Genomic DNA, 12,751 nt, shown 5'->3' with positions numbered 1-12,751 from the left:
CAAATTGAAACACAAGAATAATACTAATCTTATATGGCCCCAAACTTTTGAGTATAAATAAACACTTTTATTTAATCACCATATTGATTATTCATTATTTGTTGTTTCGGGTAATCAACTTCTTACTTGAATTATAACGACAATTGTCCCATGCTCTTAGCATGCACACTATGTTTACTTATGGTCCTTGCTCTGTGAAATAGTATAATTGAATAACATTTTCAATCACACTCATTTTACAATTCCCAATCCTTACCACAAGTGTAAGAATACCAAATTCTTTCTACTTATAGAATATGTTAGATTCTAACACTTTATGCAACAGTCCTTTCGTAATGTCATGGCACAAAAGTCACCAAGACTCGGCCAATGAAATTACAAAATGCTCTATTGGAGATTGTTACAAGACAATTCCATAGACATGAAGTCTCACATTCAAAGTACATTCCTTTGAACATCCTTCTTGCATAAAAGTTTTTCTAATCTACACATAAACTCTTAACGTCCAACTCCCAATAAGGAAACATTTCCATATTTTCCATATGACAACTCATTATTAATAGAATCATATCTAATAATAATAATGTCAATATGGTCCTTCCATTACTATACTTCCAACTGTTCACAAGCGACGAATCCTTGGCGAACTTTAGATTATCCTTGACAGTTGTTTAACTAATTCAGTCAAATCCGATTCTAGTCCTCTTTCCCTCTTAATGCGCTAGGCATTCGGAAAATTTTAGAACGGTCGAATATGACAATGACATGATACTTTACCAGTCTTTTGCTATAATATTTCTATTTCTATTTGCCATGTTCTCACGATTCGAACTATGAAGAGGGATGCCGTAATCATAATCGAGTGTGAGAACGCAACAATTATTTCCATATATAGAATTCTCTTACGTTGAATCCTTTCAACATAACATTCATATATCTTTTTGACTAAATTTGATTAAAATTTCTCGATCTAAACCTTTAGATTTGAAACGAAGTATAACATTCTCTCCCTTAATTATAGCAAAACAACTTTTCAACCTATGCAACTTTGCAAAGTGAAACTTTTGTTTTCTATAATTAATATTGCTAACTTGCAATAATAATCATGCTCCCACTAACATGATGATTATATCCATACTAGCATAACATTTATGCTCCCACTAGCTTTGACGCGTATTCAGAAACCAGCTAAACTTCTAGAAAACAATACTTATTGGCTTCCAAAGTTCATTGTTTCTAATACGATATGCTTTGATAAGCTTTTATCTAAGCATCTCAAACTCATACACCCTACTTTAGACTGCTCACATGTGTGTCTAAACAATTCCAGAACTTATAGCAAAAAAGCATATCAAACTCATACACCCTACTTTAGACTGCTCACATGTGTGTCTAAACAATTCCAGAACTTATAGCAATAAATCTTGATTGTTCAAACTAATTGCCAAATCTCACAATTCAAACTATGAAAAGGGATGCCGTAATCATAATCGAATTTTAGAATGCAATTTACATAATCGCTATCTCCTTAAAATCTCTCTTAGTGAAAGCGTTTCCTCACAATCATTTTCATGAAGGAGAGAAACCTTATGACACTTAGATTTTATGGTGCATGTGTTCCTATCCATGCAAATTTTTCATAAGCATAATCGTAAGATAATGTTTGTGACAAATTCAACCTCTTATGGACAGAACTTGTTCATTCTTAATTTCTTGCCATCAAGGGTCCCATCATTGCTTCCAAGTTATTTAGCAGTCCACCTATGCCAGTCAATGTACTTTCATTGATCAAGGTGTTTGCCCTTATGCATTCAATTGAGAACTCGTAGAACTCATATGCATAATCACTCAATCGGATTGGCACAGAAATAAAATTTTGTCAACACGATAGGTTACAATCCTCAAGTCGTGTGCTAGTGTTTAATAGGTTTACTTCTTGATTTGTTCTTGAAACTTTCCAAGATCTTTAGACTCCCACTGACCTCTTGACATATAAGATTCTCTTGTCAAGAAACATTTCTTGACAAAACAAATATTCAAGAGTCAGTGTATGTCTTTATCAAGACAAACCTACACACAATTTGGTATTAGCTGGTCTTTGTCTTATCCAAGACATCACAACTTACCAAAATGTGCAAATGTAGAACATTCCTACTTAAGATTATGTCACTCAATTCACAGTCTTGGAGTATGACTCTAAGACTTGATATTGGAACGAAGTACGATACATCTTATTGACTTAACCATTTCTACAATTCACCATTCCTCTTCTTAGCCAAACTAGTGCACTAAGGTATCCTTAGAGGATGAATTGTAATATGGTTCCTACAATAACCAAGAAGATCATAAAACATGATACAAAAGTACTCTCCCTTCTTAGATTGGAGAAACTTTTATCTTTCTGCCTAATTGATTCTTCTTATTCGTTCTGCTATTCATTGAAACTTTTCAATGATTCAGAATTATACTTAATCTTGTAAGCATAATCACGTTTACTAGACTTTTAGTAAATCATGACGAATAAACTTATTGTTCTTTGTGGTGGACTTGACCAGTGCACAACATTGTGTACCAGATCTCCTAGTCCTTCACTTGACTCACATACTTATGTGAACAAAGAATTAGTTTCAATTTCCCAAATACGAAGGTTTTCATTCATCACACAATATCAGTTGCATGATTCCAAGTTTCTGTCCAATTGAAACTTGGGTGATGAGAAACTTTCCTCATTTGGTAAATTTATGACATTTCCACAAATAACTAACTAAGAATCAAATCCATTCACAATATTGCTAACAATAGAACCATTCAAACATCAATTTTTCATAAAATCCATCGCAAGAAAACATAAATAAGATAAATCAAAATTTATTTTATTGCAGAAAAATATTGTCCTTACAACGCGATTACAAATGAAAAACTATGCAAATATTATTTAGTAGTCTATCCTAACTCTAAAGTAGTAGCTAAAATAATCCGATATTTGAATCATGTGATCAAGATCCACTTCTTCATGATCAGATTTAGCTCACTTCTTTCCTTTTAAGCTTCCTTTTTCTTCGATTCTACAAAACACCAAATGTAATCTTATCACATCATGTATCAAGAATCAAAAAAAGGAACTTAATAGAGTTAGATAGTGGATTTTACCTGATGCAGAGTCATACATCTTGGCTCTCCCATCTCTTAGATCTCTCAGGTAGTCAGGGCAGCTTCGTAACCAATGCCCCTTCTTTTGGCAGTAGAAACACATGGATTCTTATGGAATGGTACACGGGACTATCTCAGACTCAGCTTTTCTCTTGCGTAGAGAAAACTTTTCTGGACTTCCAATGTTGTCATTGCCCATAGAAGGTTGGGATATTGATTTACCAGACAAATTTGCTGACCGGTGCGCCAAATCATTTCTGATTTAGCAGCAATAAGCAAATAAGTCAAATCAATAAGGGTCATGTCGCGGTCCATCATATAGTACTCTCTTACTATATGATTCTGGAAGTGACTTAAGAACCCAGTCAACAGCCAACTTACTTTAAACATTGACACCTAACAATCCCAGTCTATCAATATGTAATCTTTTATCTAAGACATGAGCACATATAGACTTTCCATTTTCATGTCTTTTGCCAATAGGGCTTGAATGACCTTGAACTTTTCAAGTCTTCGAACACGTGGGTCAGGGAGAATTATTGGAGGAGGTGGAGGAAATGAAGCATGATTTCCATTTCCACAATACAATCATGGAACATCATCTTCACATGGAAAACTTTTTTCCAATGGATTTAGGAAGACCATAGTTGTCAGACTTTGACATCTACGAAACGGGAGAAAATTCAAGTTGAGTCCTTAATAAAACACCCAAATGAGATATTAAGGCTAGGACCCAACACAATATCCTACAAATTGGAAAAGGGATGCCGTAATCCAACTCGCAGAACATTTGAAGGTAGGTAAATGACGATTTACCAATTTCCACCATGAAAAACGAAAAGAAGGTTAAGTTTTAAATGAATTGAAACTCCTAGATCTTTTGAGATTCATTGAACTTTTCAATGTCATGTTTAATCTCGATTATGCCCTTCATTTGTGACTGGGATGCCGAGGATCACAAATAAGGTGTGAATAACCATGCGAATGTACGTGGTGCCCTCAATGTTACAATCACCTAATCGACGTGCCGCTTAACCACACACGCTCCATCGATCTATGACAAACATCGAGTCATCCTTCGCTACCAATGCCAAACCCAACTTAGTGTGCCGGTTAACCACACACGCTCCACTAATTGTCTTGACAAGGGTACAAAGTGTAATTCCATGGAATTGCATCGATTTCACTTTTTCCTAAAGTAACTAAGATTTGGGAATTTAGTAAAAACATTTAGTTACTTTATTCATTATACTTTTAATGAGGACAGGGGTTTGCCCTATCCTACCCGTGCGGCTAACGACCCTCCACTAGTCAAGAGTGTGGTGGGTAAGAGTGGTGATAGGCTATACTTTTGTGGTTTGGGCTAGGCATTCTAATGTATAGGTCTTGGTAGGATGTTAGAGTGTGTTGTGGTGGTTGTGGTTTGTTAGTGGGTGTGTGCGGCCATACACGTGTGTGCGGCCATACACGTGTGTGCGGCCGCACACGCTGTGTGTGGCCGTACACGTGTGTGCGGCTGCACACTTGTGTGATGCTTCATGTGGTATAAATAGTCTGAGTCTGTGTCAGTTGAACAGTGACGTATGTATGTGTTTCCCAAGGTGTACCTGACATTTATGTGTAATAGATGTGTGCATGCTTGGCTTAATTCTCTTTCTACTTCTTCTACACTCTGTTTGATTGCTTGCAATTCATTGATCACTGATTTGGATCTATAGATCAGGGACTTACAATTGGTATCCGAGCCTAATCAGTGTCAATTTGAAGAATCATAAGAGTGTGCGGTTGAAGATAGTTGTGGTTTTTGAAGTGCACTTATATTTTGTATCGAGAAACTACGTCTAATCTCTGTTTTTACTAGTTTGAAACCAAAATTCACTAAAAAATCTAGTATTTTTGGGTGTGCGGTTGAGACTTTGAAGGTGTGAGGCTGAGATTTTGAAGGAGTGCGGTTAAGGAGTACGGTTAAACGAGTGCTGCCAAGTGAAAGGCTAGGTGTACTGCCCAGTGTGTTGCCAAGTGTACGTTTGGTTGTGCGGTCAGTGTGTACGGTCAAAGTATGTGCGGTCAGCTTGTGCGGTCAGTGTGTACGGTCAAAGTGTGTGCAGTCAGCGTGTGCGGTTTGCGTGTGCGGCTGAAGTGTGAAACGCATTTTTCTTGGTTCAAAATTTTTCTAATTTTTGATCTTCCTATTGAGTTGTTCCTTCTAGAAAAAGACAAAATGGAATCTCAAAGTCAAACTCATTTCCACGAACTTGATAATGTCATGGGCACTACTACGCGTATTCCTAGATTAATGTCTGCAGATGGTTTTCCTGAGTGGAAATACAGAATTGAAAAATACATTAAAATGAAGGATTTCAAAGTCTGGAGAAGCATTCTTAGAGGCCCTGTTAGAATCACTATGACAGTTGGAGGTCAAGTGATTGACAAAGCGGTTAAAAACTACACAGATGAAGAGTTTGAAAAGGTGGAAGAACAGGAAAGGGCCCTAGCCACTCTAACCATGGCATTATCTCCTGATATTGCTCAAGGCTTCCGAGAGTATACTTCCGCTAAAGATTTGTGGGAAGCACTAATTGAGGTATATAAAGGAAATGAAGATATGAAGGAGAGTCGCCAGGACATGTTGCGACAAAAGTTCAATTTGTTCAACTACGTTCCCGGAGAGACTCTTGAGGCACAGCTGCAGCGATTCACAACTCTCACCACTGACATGAACATATCTGGAATTTTCTTGACCAAGTCAGAGATCAACAAGAAGCTTCTGAATGCTCTTCCTAGATCATGGGACATGAATGTTGCTGTGATTAAGAAGACCAAGGATCTGAATCGTCTCACGCTTGCTGAAATCATGGCGATCATCAAAGCTTGTGATATTGATGATAAACAAAGAGAAATCAACCATGTGAACTCGTACTCTACTGCAAATCTTGGAATCTCATCCAACAATGCTCTCTCATCATTCATGTCTTCCTCAGGTTAAGCTTTTGCTACTCAACAACCTCAGATTCAGACCTTCGCTGCTGCATCATCCATTTCTCATTCTCAAAGCCAGCCATTTGTCACTCCACAAGTTGTTCCCTCTCCAAATGTGCCTGTTGTAGCCTCTACCTCAAACACTAAAGACACTGATGAAAATCTGGCTCTAGCCACTGGGCTTGTTAACTGCTACAATGCTTTTTTAGTTGGAGAGCTTCCACCTCAGCTGTCATTTGCTGACCTGGATCAGATTCATCTTGAAGACGTGGAAGAAATGGACATTACATGGCAGATTGCTATGGCTGTTTTCAGGGCCAAGCAATTTGCTAACAAAATAGGGAAAAACAACTGGGGCATGAATGCTGATAAAAAGGTGGGATTCAACAAGGGCAAGCTACGTTGTTTCAACGTCCACGAGCCGGGTCATTTTGCTCGTGAGTGTCCAAAACCAGATCGTAGGACGAACAACAACGGGACAATGGTTGCAGTGGGAAACAACCGTGCAGGCGCTGCGGTTAATGGTGAAACTGCTATGGTCGCTCAGTCCTTTGATTGGGAGGACCAAATTCAGGCTTTAAATATTTCAGGGCCAGAAAATGTTGTCCTAGCTCAAATTGATGATGTTCCCATGAAGAATGATGAAGCTGATCCTGAAGCTGAAATAATGGAAATGCAGTTTGCTCTGATGGTATCTTCTACTTCCTAGCCCAGGAAGAGTGAGGTAAATCTACCTTCTTGCTCTCAGGCATGTAATGAATATGTCAAACTTCTTCATGATGAAATTCAGTTATTACGTAGAGAAGTAGAGGACCTTAGATATGAGGGCTATCAGCTTAGGAAAGGGCAGAAACCCCTTAAGGCCCGGTTAGAGACAAAAATAAAGGACTTTAAGAGAATTCAAACAGAATACAGTGAAAAATGTGAGCTTTATGATTATGTTAAAAGACAAAATGATGAGTTAATTACCAAGCTTGATACATTAAAAAGACAATTTGAAACTGCATATTTTGATTTTAGAAAATTTGATGGATCAAGCGAGGTAGTTGCCAACATGATTGATCACTGCATGCAGTTTAAACGAAACCAACAAAAGGGTCTAGGATATGATAGTGTACCTCCTCCTTATAATCATACATATCAATATCAACCCCTATCCAAGGATGAGATTGCCAACGAATCATTTATGGTTTATGGCAAGCCGTCTGGTTTCGTTTCAGGTGGATTTATTAATGTTGAAAGTACTAACATTTCTACTTCCCCTGCAGATCAACCATTAGATCAGGCAAAGCATGAAGCTGGAGAATCTGTTTCTATTTTTGTTTCTAATTCTGATATTTCTGTTTCAAATGAAAAGTATTGTGTTTCTGATGTTGAGACTGATAATGTTTCGTGTGATGTTTCCATATCTGCTACTATGGAACTTAATTTCTTTGATTTGTTTGACGAATTGTTTGGTAATTCTGATGCTTGTGATTCTCATGAAAACCCATCAATTCCACAAGTCACACATTCTGAGGCACCCTCACTTATCTCACAACCTATTTCTCATGCATGTTCTTCTGAGAAGAGTAAGAGTGTCTGTCAAGAAAATAAATCTGAGAAATGTAGTACAAGTTCAAATAATAAACATATTTGTTTTAATTGTGGTGTTGGTGGTCATATAGGTAGGAATTGTCAAAATAGGATCTTTGTGAGCTATATGTCACCAAGAGGAGAGAACGAATCTCGAGGAAGGTCTTTAATTAGAAAATCCTCAAGAACTCGTTCTCGAAATGATGATTGGAAAGATGATCGAAGCAGAAAAAGGGATGTTTTTCAAAAGAATAAAAAGGTTTTTTCTAACAAAGCTCAAAATAGTTTTCCAAAACCTAACAAGGCTCCGCCAAGATCGGTTTCGTCAAAAAGCAATTCTGGATCTTCAACCACTTCTGGTAGAACATCCAGAGGCTCAGTGCACACTCATAAGAAACCTATTTCAAAACCACCCGAGAATATTGTAAAACCTAAATATCATTGGATGCCCAAATCAATTTCCAATCCATGATCTTCATCCTCTGAAGTGATTAGTAATGAGGATCCTAATTTGAAATCATTAAAAGATAAATCGGAGAAAGCGAAAAGGAAACCCAGGACAGTGATGACCTGGGTTCCTAAATCTAAATGATCCCGCTCATCGTGCAGGGACAGTTGCGGAGGAATGTCGTCAGACCGTGGTATGTCGACAGCGGCTGCTCCCGGCACATGACTGGAGATATCTCCCAACTGCACGATATTCAGACATCTAATGGGGGATATGTCTCCTTCGCGGGCGGAGAAGGCGGAAAGATAACGCAAAAAGGAACGGTGACGAATGGAGTGCTTAGTTTTGAGAATGTCAACTATGCTCCTGAGCTGAAGCACAGTCTGTTGAGTGTCTCTCAAATCTGTGACAAGGGCTACTCAACATACTTCACTGATAAAGAATGTCTAATCTTAAATCCAGACATTGTCATTCCGGAAGAGTAGATTCTCATCAAATCTAAGCGGGATGGGAATGCCTATATTATTGACATGAACAACAATGTGCCCGATGAAGTTACTTGTCTCTTTTCCAAAGTCTCCGAACAAAGCGCAATGTTGTGGCATCGTCGACTTGGCCATGCAAATACAAAGAACCTGAATCGGCTTGCTAAGAACTAAATGGTCTGCGGTTTGCCCGTCAGAGATTTCATTACTTTTGAAAAATGTGTTTCCTGTGCTCAAGGCAAACATCATCGGAAACCACATCTGCCAAAACAAGTCAACTCCATCAGTCAGGTGCTCCATTTGTTGCACATGGACTTGTTTGGTCTGGTCAACGTTCTCAGCATCAACAGAAATTCGTATTGTCTCTTTATGATAGATGATTTCTCTCGTTTCACGTGGGTCTTCTTTCTGTCCAACAAAGCTGGGATCGCTGACCTCATCAAAAATTTCATTATAATGATCGAGCATCAAACAAACCACCAAGTGAAAGCGCTACGCACAGATAACGGAACAGAGTTCAAGAACGCTGTTCTTGATCACTTTTGCGCTGAAAAGGGTATTGTGCATCAGTATAGCTCTGTTAGGCCACCACAACAAAATGGTGTTGCTGAACGGAGAAATCGGACGCTACAAGACGCAGCAAGGACGATGTGTTGTGATTCTAAACTTCCAGTTTTCTTTTGGGCAGAGGCAATCAACACTGCGTGCTACGTTCAAAATCGTGACCTGATCAACATAGCCCAGATGAAAACTCGATACGAAATTCTTTATGGACACAAGCCATCGGTCAGCCATTTCCGAGTATTTGGTTGCCCTTGCACCCTTCTCCACTTGGAATCCAACCCAAAATTCAATGCAAAAGCCGATGATTGTTACTTTGTCGGTTACGCTGCTCGTACTGCTTACCGGGTATACAACAAGAAGACGAAACAAATAGTGGAGTCTTTCGATGTTCGCTGGCTTGAAGAGAATGAAACGGACGCTAGGGTGGGTCCGGATTGGCTATTTGTGGATTGGCTATTTGACTACACATCGCTATTCAAATCTTTTAGTGTGTCGTCTAATAACCAAGCTGGGTCTACCTCTTGCTCGAAGACTATTATTGAAGACGAAGATGAAGAGGTTGTCTACAGACCACCATTGGTTTCTGCTACTGATCCTCCGGTGGAGTCTACCGTTCTAATTGCTTCTCCTGAGTCCTCAACACAACAATCTACTCCAGATGCTGATGCTACTCCTCTAACTCCGGTCGAAAGAGAGTTCATGAACCAAGATGCTTCCGCTATCACTCAGAATATGATGGACCTTCTCTTTCCCGATCAAATCGCTGATGAGTTTGTAGCAAATCCACCAAACGAAGCTGGTACATCTACCGTGGATTCTTCAGCACATGAAGAAGCTGTTAATATTCATACTCTTCCCGTTTCACTTAATGACATCAGTCACGAAATCCCCTATCGCATACAGCACGATCACCCGATAGAGAACGTTATTGGCCAGCTAGGCGACGGAGTTCAAACGAGAAGCCAGAGTGGAGATGTCAACACATGTCTCTATTTTTGCTTCATTTCTCAAATAGAGCCCAAGACCTTCGAAATGGCTTTGAATGAGCCCAGCTGGGTGGATACCATGCATGACGAGCTCAATCAATTCGAAAAGCTCAGGGTTTGGAAGTTGGTGGAGCTGCCTAAAGGCAAGAAATCTCTCGACACCAGATGGGTATGTCATAACAAGCAGGATGATTCGGGTGTCATTGTACGTAATAAGGCGAGATTGGTAGTCCGTGGGTTCAGGCAAATTGAGGGTCTTGATTATACAGAAGTCTATGCTCCGGTGGCGCGCTTGGAGGCTATTTGTATCTTCCTCGCCTATGCTTCCTACATGAACTTCACTGTATACCAAATGGACGTCAAGACGGCTTTCCTGTACGGCAAGGTGAATGAGGAGATTTATGTTGAGCAACCTCCTGGGTTTGTTAACTCAAAACTTCCCAACCATGTCTACAAGTTAGACAAAGCTTTGTATGGGCTGCATCAAGCCCCTAGGGCCTGGTATGCTACCCTAGCACAGTACTTGCTCAATCATGGCTACTCACGCGGCACTATTGATCGGACCCTATTCATCAAGCATGTCGGTCCAGATCAAATTCTTGTTCAAATCTATGTGGACGACATCATTATCGGGTCGACAAGTCCTCAGCTATGCACGGAGTTCGAGGACGTCATGAAAAATCGGTTCGAGATGAGTTCATTGGGGGAAATGACCACGTTTTTGGGGCTTCACGTCAAACAATCTTCAACCGGAATCCTGATTCATCAAGCCAAATATGTGGATGATATGCTCGAGAAGTTCGGGTTCAGAGACGCCAAACCTGCTTTGACACCCATGGCGGAGAGACCACTGCTGACTCCTGATCTTGAAGGCGAATCCGTAGATCAAACGTACTACCGATTGATGATTGGATCACTGATGTATCTGACTGCAAGTCGCCCAGACGTGATGTTTGCGGTCTGTCAATGCCCGCGCTACCAGGCTAATCCAAAACTATCTCATCTTATTGCTGTTAAACGAATTTTTCGGTACCTCAAAGGCAACCCAAAACTAGGTCTTTGGTATCCGAAAAATTCCGAATTTGATCTTTATGCTTTTGCAGACAGCAATTATGGTGGCTGCGAGCTTGACAGGAAATCGACTTCAGGCGGATGTCAATTTATCGGAGATAGGCTGGTCTCCTGGCAGTGCAAGAAGCAACATACTGTCTCGACCTCAACAACAGAAGCAGAATACGTTGCTGCGTCTGCCTGTTGTTCTCAAGTCATATGGATCCAACATCAGCTGTTGGACTACGGTTTGAATTTTCAAGAAACTCCTATTTTTTGTGACAATGAGGCTACGATCCAAATTGCTAAAAATCCGGTTCAACACTCAAAAACCAAGAACATCGACATCAAAGTTCATTTTATCAGAGATTGTTATGAGCGTTCGCTCATTCGGCTAGAACAGGTTCCCACTGCTAATAATGTGGTGGATCTGTTCACCAAGCCGTTTAACAAAGCTCGATTCGATGTGCTGGTAAACTTTTTGAAAATGATTCGCTTTGAGGATTAATTTTTGTTTAGGTTAGTTTAAATTTGCGCATTTTAATTTCATTCTCACCCATGCACAAATTTAGGGGGAGAAATAATCAAAAATCAAAAAAAAATTAGAAAATTAAAAATCCAAAAACAATAGAAAATTAGAAAATCCAAAAACAATAGAAAATCAAAAAAATCAAAAATATCGTTGTGAAATGATGTGATGGGAAGTGATATCAGCTTGTGATAACAGGCAATCTGAGTCTGTGTAAAGTACCAAAGCTAAATTATCTAGGCTCTGTGCTCGATGCGCCGGTAGGCACGAAAAATTTAATGGACTTGACAAGGTGCAGATGAACTTATGGAATCTAGAGATTTGATAAATTCTGACCTAGATAGTTCCATTTAGCCTGACAATAGATAGGTTGAGCAGGGAGATATTCATGAGAATCCACCAGTCACATTAAAGAATCTGTATCTAGAACCGTGGTTTAACTTTTCCTTGATGTACGGATTTTGTCCTTAGTTACGATATTGACGGGGCGACTGGGGAATTCCGATAAAGTAGGTCTGTAGGAAATTATTTTCTTTCTCTCCTATTGTTAATCATATGTTGCCTCCTCTGTGTGATCGAAAGATCCGACCTGGACTGCAGCATATACAACTCTATTTCTCTGCATCTTCTATCTATGCAATTCTTTCTATCTGTTAGCCATATGTTGTCTCCTTTGTGTGATTAAGAATCCGACCTGGTACACAGCATATGCAATCTTCTACTTCTCAATCCCTCTGAAATTCTATTCAGTCGTATGTTTCACTCTCTGCGTGATTGAAAGATCCGACCTGAGTGTACAACATATGCAATCTAAATCTATCCTTTCTATGAATAATCGTCTGCTCACCTAAGGTAAGGAGTATCTCGGAAGTTCTTGATTATTGGGGTATGTCAGGAAGCGGGAAACATGTTCTAGTACATCTAAAACTGAACAATTCTAGATTGTTTGTAGATCTCGTTGCTCAACTTAGGTGGACAACAATAT

Source organism: Lactuca virosa, chromosome 2, assembly GCF_052849685.1.
Source record: "Lactuca virosa cultivar CGN04683 chromosome 2, Lactuca_virosa_CGN04683_v6, whole genome shotgun sequence".
NCBI classification, from domain to species: Eukaryota; Viridiplantae; Streptophyta; class Magnoliopsida; order Asterales; family Asteraceae; genus Lactuca; species Lactuca virosa.
The sequence above is the reverse complement of the archived record's forward strand: the minus strand, read 5'-3'. Positions refer to the sequence as shown.